Source organism: Balaenoptera borealis (assembly GCF_965194805.1).
Source record: "Balaenoptera borealis genome assembly, chromosome: 4".
NCBI classification, from domain to species: Eukaryota; Metazoa; Chordata; class Mammalia; order Artiodactyla; family Balaenopteridae; genus Balaenoptera; species Balaenoptera borealis.
The window spans coordinates 30,041,436-30,050,710 of NC_138861.1; the positions used below are offsets into that span (position 1 = coordinate 30,041,436).

Genomic DNA, 9,275 nt, shown 5'->3' on the forward strand with positions numbered 1-9,275 from the left:
TATCTATTTATCTTTTGAACTTATTATCTACAATTTTATTTTGTGCTTTATATTTGCCGTATTTTCTCTCGTATTTTTTTCTTTATTCTCTTTTTTTCTCCTCTTACCGTCGCGTTAATTATACAGAATATTATCATTCTTTTACTAGTTACCCCTAACTTTCATAGTATAAATATTTAAATTGATATTTTCCTACCCAAATCTAAAGTTTTGAAATATAAAGTTTAGAAATAAAAATATAAAGTTCAGAAATAATACACCTTAGCAATAAAGTTTTGGGATTTTAAATTGAGACATCTCTGAAGAATCATCTCAGCTTCCAAGTTTTTGGGCATTGACTGAATTTGCATGGCAGCTGCAATTGCATCTCAGCCCAGCTTCCTCCTCTGCTCAGTCCTGCTTCCATTGCTTCCTCATAGCACTCCGCAAAAACCTTCCAGAACACAAATCTTAGCAACTCAGAATGTGCTCCTGGAGAAGCCAACCCACAACACTCAGGTTGTCCTCACTCGGAGCAGTTTTATACTGTCTTATAATGGTTTGCACCTATTTTAGCATTTGCGTGGAGTCTTTACATAATTGACCGTCCCTCAGTTTAATTTGACATAAATTCTCCCTTCAGACTTGATGGTCTTACAACATGAACCCAAAACAATAAAAGTCCAATTTTAAATGCCTAGATTTCCAAGAGATTGTTTAAAGATTAAGTGATTTTTTTTTTTTTTAATTTATTTATTTTTTTATTTATGGCTGTTTTGGGTCTTCGTTTCTGTGCGAGGGCTTTCTCTAGTTGTGGCAAGCGGGGGCCACTCTTCATCGCGGTGCGCAGGCCTCTCACTATCGCGGCCTCTCTTGTTGCAGAGCACAGGCTCCAGTTGCACAGGCTCAGTAATTGTGGCTCACGGGCCCAGTTGCTCCGCGGCATGTGGGATCTTCCCAGACCAGGGCTCGAACCCGTGTCCCCTGCACTGGCAGGCAGATTCTCAACCACTGCGCCACCAGGGAAGCCCTAAGTTCATTTTTGTGTTTAACATTATTTACAAAGATTTCATGCTCTGCATAAAGTACACATAGCAAGGGCAAATCAGCAAGGATGCAGAATGAAATAATTTGATTTACAATAATAACAGACGGTGACCACCGGCTGTTTGTGTTAAATATGGATCATGTTCAGTAATGCCATCATTTATGAAAGTAGAGATAGTCTCCTATTTTCTACTTCTAATACGCAGAATAGGCATAAATGGATAAAGACATGACCGGTTTGGTGATTAAAACAGTGGCAAAGTTCCAAATTCACCACCTTAGTGAGTTCATTATAAGTTGTTACTTTGTAGCCTAGTGATACAAGGACAGTCAATATGGATTAAACATGGATATGTACAGTTACCATCCTTTTGACATAAGGGCTACCTAGTGGGCTAACACCTGCTTGACTTTACTAAAGAAAGTGTAAGGGAAACATAAAAGAATAGGCATAGAAACATATTGAAAACTAAAAAGTAGATTAAATATTATTTTAAGCTACATTACTTGGTCAAGCACCAAGAGGTGATTATTGTAACTAAGATGTCAGAGTAATGGATGCTAAACCTAAAAAGTCTTCTAAACATAAGTAAATTATTTCTGTTATAAGCCTGATTTTATTGTGCAAATATAAAGTGAATCTGAATTAATTCCAAAGGAAGCTATGGATTTAGTGCCAAGAGTGCTGGGCCTTGAGATTCTGTTCACCAAGGAAATAGTTCTGTTCCATAAGCAAGTTACTTAACATCCCCGACACTGAATTTCTTCACTGTAAAATATATGATACCTAAATTACAACAACATTTTAGTGGATAAGATAGGATAGTAAAAATCATTCTTCCTAGAACAAACTGGGGGCCTACCGAATATTTGTTTAAATAGCAACATTATTTAAAATAAAGGAATATTTATTATGAATTTCCTTTCAAAACAAGATTATACTTTAAAGTGATGCATAAAATATGACAAAAGAGAATACACTGCAACTGAGGAGAGAGAAATTTAAAACAACAACAACAACAGGGTGGAGAAAAAAGGAGCCAAGATAAGACTACAATGACAACTACAAGGGCCCATACACAGCTCAAGTGGAGGCCTCAATTTAGCTCGAACTTTCTGGAACTCACATGCAAAAGTAAATCTCGTTTGTTACACAGCCCTTTGGTCAGGACCGGTAACAATGATCTGTTTTTGGTACTAAGAGCTGACAACGATTTCTCCTGAGGTTCTTCATAAAGAGGACAGTGTTGGAAGTAATAAACAGCATCCTCAATGGTATCCTTAAAATCGATGCAGTGACAACAACTTTATAGAATTGTTTCTTGGGTTCCTTGCATCATTCCAAGGAGTAACTCAGTCAACATACTTCTGTGGATAGCAAGGCGAGGGCAAGACTGTTAAGTCTTGCTTATTTTCTGAAGGGTACTGAGAAATATAGGGGCAAAAAAGCAATTGCATTCTAGGTAACTAGCTTAACATAGCGTTATATTTTAGGAGATCTGAAAGAGCGAAGGGCTTGTGCCCCTCATGTCAGTCATCTTGACCACTGTTTCTCTCATGAAGAAATTTTAAACAAGTAAAAAGAGCAGTCAGCTTAAATTGTAATCCTTGGAATACTCAAAATGAGAAGCTATTCTATTTTACTTGTTCTGTTCATTTAACAAATGTTTGAGCATTGACTCTGAGCCAGGTACTGTGCTGGGGGTATACACCTCAGTACTGTAGTTTTGAAAACTATATTTATGTATATGTATACGTATATCTCTATAGCTGTCTCTGTACCTAACATTTATACTTGTATCTATTTCTATATCTATACACCCCCCCAAACACATAGATATGAAGAAGCATCAGGTGTTGGTGTCTGTCATCATCAAATTTGATACAGACATGTAAAGAGGCAACGGTAGGTGAGTTTCACAAACCATATGAAACTATCAATCTGCAGGCTGTATTATCATTCTTTTAAGGACATGTGAATAGCTTGACAAGATTTGTACGTGAATGGAAAGCCATTGTATCTGGGGCAAAGAAGGGAGATGACTACTTTTTGCTTCCCTTGTAGTATCAAAATGCACCCCACCATTCTAGACTGATACCTCTGTTAAGGTCAGTTAAACATGCAATATTTTAAGAAGTAATTTCCTAGTAAGTGAAGCTTATCCCTTTAATTGATAATAACATTTAATCCCCTTAGATATAAACCTTTATAAAATTGAATAGATGTATTATATGGACAACATTAAACGTTGTGAAAATCTCTAATCACGTGATTCAGTAAAATTTGCCAAGACGACTGAGGTGGGTTGGCGTTTTGCCCATGCCTGTGTTGTCCAAAAATGATGAAATTTTGTATACTTTGTCTACTATAAGTCTGTTGTCTCATTTTTCACTCCTGTCATATGCGTCTGATTATAGCCTCTATTAGTTGGGAAGCAGTCCAACCTTTTAAAAACCATACAGAAAGCGTTAAGAAGATCTGAAAAGTGTGTGGAAGAGGCTTTCCTATGAAGACTATATGGGTTTAGGGCATAGATCCAATTGCATCAATATTAACTGTTTGAAAAATTCTGTATCTTCTCACTTGAGGGGCTTCGCACGGATAGGCAGATGTATTGGGTAAAGGACATTTGGATACATATCATAGTCATAATTGCACATTTTTCTTATTTAACTTAGAGCTTTGCCACTTATTTTGCTAAGGAATAAAAGAACTAAACTAATTCAACCTTTTAAGGAATAGAAGTTGCTAAGGGAGAGAAATATTCTTACTTAAGATAGTAATAATAATAATGATAATAATAGTAATTATCATAATCATAATGAAGTCAGTAATGGTGGCTTGGTGGCTGGCCAGTGCCAGGCACTATGTTAGGCACTTTAAGAATTCATTCAGTCCTCTACAAACACACAAAGTTGACACCATTTGTCTAAAAAATGTCTTTATAATGCTCTCATTCTTAAAGAATGAGACAGTTTTACTCAGTGTTAAATTCTAGGGGAAAGCTGTTACAACACAGTTTTACTGAATGTAAATATATATATCACTGTAAAAATGGCTGATGCGTCCTGTTATCCATTTAAAAGAATGCATACACCTGTCTTCTTTCATTTGGTATTATGTTGTGAGATCTTATTGCATGCATCAGTAATTGACTTCTATTGATGAGTAATGTTTCATAATAAGAATATGCCACAATTCGTTTACTCATTCTCTTGCTTGATAGGCATTTGGGTTGGTTTTAGTGTCTAGCTAATATGAATAAAATTTCTATGAGCATTCTCATGCAACTCCGTTAATGGGTGTATATTTTCATTTCTCTAAGTAATACAGTTGATGGGTTCTAGGTTAGGTATATGTTTAACATTAATAAAACAAACTGTTAAAACTTTTCCCGAAGAGATTGTACCATTTTACACTCCTGTCAATGTATGAGTTTCAGCTGCCTTATATCCTCACCAATATTTGGAACTGTCAGTCTTTAATTTTAACCATTCTACTAAATATGTATTAATGTTTCAGTGTTTTATTTTTTTGTTTCTCTGATACATTTTCATGTGCTTATTACTGATTTTTAATATCTCTTTTGTGAGGTTTGTTCAGGTGTCTTGACCACTTTTAGTTTTCTTGATTGTTTCTTTTTTATTATTGAATGGTAAAAATTTTTTCTTAATGGTGTCTGTTCATTGGCAGAAGTTTTTAATTTGGATGAAAGTTATCTATCATTTTTTTCTCCTTAGAATTGCTGCTTTCTGTGTCCCTTTTAAGAATTTGCCTACACTCGTGTCATGAAGATAGTCTCTGATTTCTGTCTTCTAGTAGGTTTATAGTTTAGCTTTATGTTTAGATTTTTAAGTCTAGGCCCATAATCCATTTCAAATTATTTTTTGTATAGTGTAAGGTAGACACTGAAGTTCACTTTTTTTTTTTAATATAAATTTATTTATTTATTTATTTATTTTTGGCTGTGTTGGGTCTTCATTTCTGTGCGAGGGCTTTCTCTAGTTGCGGCGAGCGGGGGCCACTCTTCATCGCGGTGCACGGGCCTCTCACTATCGTGGCCTCTCTTGTTGCGGAGCACAGGCACCAGACGCGCAGACTCAGTAGTTGTGGCTCACGGGCCCAGTTGCTCCGTGGCATGTGGGATCTTCCCAGACCAGGGCTCGAACCCGTGTCCCCTGCATTGGCAGGCAGATTCTCAACCACTGTGCCACCAGGGAAGCCCTGAAGTTCACTTCTTTTCACATGGATATCCAGTTGTAACAGCAACATTTATTGAAAAGACTTTCTTTCAGTTGCTTGGTATCTGTCAAAAGTCAGTTGACCATATAAGTGAGGGTCTATTTCTGGAGTCTCTCTTCTATTTTATTTATCATATTTTCAGTTCTTATGCCAATATCATCATGAAGTTTTGATTATTGTAAATTTATACTAAGCCACAGTCTACCTAGAGTCAATATGCCACTTCACATAACATGTAATACTCTTTCAACAATAAAACTCCATTTACCTCTTTCCTTTGTGCTACTGTTGTCATATATATTATTTACGTATTAAGCCCCACAATTCAATACCATAATCTTTATTTTAAAGGGTCAGGTGTTCTCTAATAAATAGTGAAAAGAAAAAATAGTTTAGTGCCCTGTATTTTCTTAGATACCATTTCTTGTGCTCTTTATTCCTTCCTATAAATGCAACTTGCTGTCTTGCATCATTTTCTTTCATCCTGAAGAAATTTCCTTGACATTTTTTAAATAGGGAATATATTCTGGCAATGAATTCCCCCAATTTTTATCTAAAAATATCTTTATTTTACCATTATTTTCAAAATATATTTTGCTAGGTATGTAATTCTGGATCAACAGGTATTTTCTGTTTTTGTTTTGTTTTGTTTTTTGCTTTAAGCATGTTAAATTATTCTATTATTATCACTGTTCCCATTTATGTAATGTGTCATTATTTGCTGAGTGCTATCATAATTATCTTTTTGTCTGGATTTTAGTAGTTTAAAAAAAAATTTTATTGGAGTATAGTTGATTTACAATGTTGTGTTAGTTTCAGGTGTACAGCAAAGTTAATCAGTTATACATATACATATATCCACTCTTTTTTTAGATTCTTTTCCCATATAGGCCATAGTGGTCCATTGGTTTTTAGTAGTTTTATTGTGGTGTGCCCATGTGTGATTAGTTTTATATTTATTCTTCTTGGAGTTCACTTTGTTTCTTGGGTATTTAAGATTATATTTCTTTGACTAAATTTGAGAAATTTAAATCATTATTCTTTTGATATTTTTTCTACTTATTTTCTTTCTCTTCCTTTTTCTGAGATTCCAGTTAAACATAAATTAGTGTGCTTGATGTTATATATATATCACTGAGGATCTGTTATTTTTGATTTTAGTATTTTTCTCTCGGTTCTTTAGATTGGATATTGTCTATTGATCATTCTTCTGATGATTTATTATGCTACCTTCATCTGCCAGTAAGTCGTTCATTATACTTTTTATTTCAATGTTGTACATTTTAGTTCTTTGATTTTCACTTAGTTGTTTTTTATTGTTGCCGTTTTCTGCTCATAGATCTCATTCATCCTTTTCATTATGAAAATATTATCTTGAACATATAACGGCTGCTAATTCCAACACCTGGATAATCTCTAGGTTGTTTTTCCAACGATTGTTTTTACCTTAATGGTGTGTCTTATTTTCCTATTTTATTCACATTTCCCTCAAAAAAATTAAACTTAACATTCTAGAAATTGAGGATATGCTACACAGACACTGGATTTTGTTATCTTCCTCTGAAGAGTGTTTATTTTTGCTCTAGCAGGGAAATATCTTAACTGGACTCAAATTCCAAACTGAATCTCTTCTGCAGAGGGAAACAGAAGAAATTTGTACTGTTCTTTCAGTCTTCTAGCTAATGCTTTTCCCTATGATCCCTAGATTCTCTCTGTCTCCCTCAAGTGCATTTCGGGTGTCAGCCAAGGATTTTGCAAAAGTGTATATGAAGAGTTTGGGTCTTCCTCATCTGTGGTTTATTTATTTCAAAACTTTTTCTCTCACTTTACGTTAATTCGCACAACTTTGAACCCCACCCTCCGACTCCTTGAGACAGTAAAGCTGTGGGTCTCTGCTCTTGTATTCTAGCTACTCCATGCCACACATACTGATATACCCTAATGAGAAAAGTATTTTTAAAAATATATATAATATATACTCCAGAGTTTATAATTGTTATCTGTGAGAGGGTCAGTCCAATACAACATCTCTGCCTTATTTGAAGGAGAAAGTCTGACTTTGATTGTGGCCTCTGAATGTATCTAGTTATTTATTCTTTTCCTATTCAGCAATAAATTTTTTAAATACTCATTTTTATATTGGCAGAAATTTTATAATGTCCAGACTACTCTGAAAATAAAAGTTACTAAACTACTTTTAGCTTGATAATATGGTGAGGCATTATTATAATGCATTTACCTCAGGAAAAAAAATAAAATTTCTATAAAGCATTCCTATAACTTGATTTGAGAATTACTATGTTCTGGAGTGTGCACCAAGCTAAACTATTTGTGAAATGGACATCAAGATAATTAAATGAGAAAGCTTGGTTATGGAATTTTCCTGGCTCTGTCATTTACTAACATTTTGACCTTGGGCAATTTAATTACCATCTATACCCCAGTTCCCCATCTGAAAAACAGAATAGTAATGCCGAACTTGGAAACTTTTGTGAAAATAAAATGAGTGAATATGTGGAAACTATGATGTGTGCATAGCACATAGTAAATATTATATAAGTTATAGATCAGTTATAAATTGGGGAACACCTACAAAAATAATTTTACTTTTAGAATAATTGATTTCTAGTTATTCATTCTAGGTGTAGGAAATGAGCAGTGTCAGTTGGTGAATATTCAGGCCACTTTTATTTGTAGTAATAGGACAATGGTGTCCTGTTAATTCGAAGTATACTTTTCAATTTCTCATGGTTTATGGGTATATATATCTGGCTTATCCTGTAGTGATCATTAAAGAAGAATTTTGAAAGAAGAGAGAACTGAACACACCTTCTTTCTTCCTGTGAGAAATTTTTATTTCTCTGGAGATATTTTCTATGGGATCTGACTACTGAGAAAATATTACCTATTGGAATCTATATGATACTTAATAAGTAAGGGTTACTTGTAATCAACTATGCTTTGGGTCCAGTCAAGCAGATCCCTGCCCAAAAAGTAAGCAAAGGTTAACATACATCGACATCATAAAATCAACATCAACATACATCACTTGAATGGTCCAATATCAGTTCTAAGGGGAACAAATTTTTTTCATTGTTTATTCAATTTTTTCTCTTCTCAGTTGCATTGCGTGAGGGACTCTTACTGGGAATTAGCTGGGAATTTACAAAATTGCCTTAGTTTACAGAACTTGGAGTGCCGAGTCTATCAGTATCAGTGGCCTCTAGACTCTATCATTTCACTCACCAGATTCATGCTCTGAGTCACTATGACTCCAAATCTGCTTTTATTGCCTAATCAATTGGCTACAAATTCTATCTCCACATGATATGATTGTAGCTAAGCTTTGGCTTTATTGCTTTTGAGAAATAGAGAAACCTATAGTAATATACTTTAAAAAGTATAGCCTTCAGTAACTTCTACTGACTTTTGTTTCAAATGGAATCACACTCAAGTTTTTGGTTGTTTGTATTTTTGTTTTAACTGACATAGAAACCTTTTCACATCAGGCCCTAGAAAAGTGAGACTGGTATTTTTAGTGACATTTGGAGCTCAAACGAAATAATATATATCTCTCATCTGCTGGAGAAACAGAGGAAAACTCTCCTTGAAACCTGGATTTTAAAAAGGGGAGGAGGGGGAACATGAGAATTAATAGTATAAAACTCAGATTTCTTACAAGCATTTAATGTTAACTTTCTTCAAATAGCCCAAACTTTAGATCCTTAACTCTCTGGCCAAAATTGATCACATTTTAGTAGAGAAATCCTAATCATTGTGGAAAATATGCAGTGATGGGTATCTCGTCATTTTCCAACTCCTCCGTTGTGCAGACTCTCACCCCTTGTTCCTTTCGATCCCATCCTTCTTTGCACACGGGATCCCAATTTTGTTCATGTACTGTAGGCCTGGTTCCTTCAGGGGATAAGGACCAGTCCTTGAGGTGTGAATCTACATGAAGTCTAACAATCACAGCTATTCCACAGTAGTGGCAGTAGTCCCACAG

At 34.8% G+C, this 9,275-nt stretch overlaps 1 protein-coding gene across 2 annotated transcripts in view; it reads left to right on the top strand.

The window, feature by feature from the left end:
- BANK1 (B cell scaffold protein with ankyrin repeats 1) overlaps positions 1–9,275 on the top strand; it is a 485,507-nt gene that overhangs the window by 114,958 nt on the left and 361,274 nt on the right. The window lies entirely within an intron of this gene.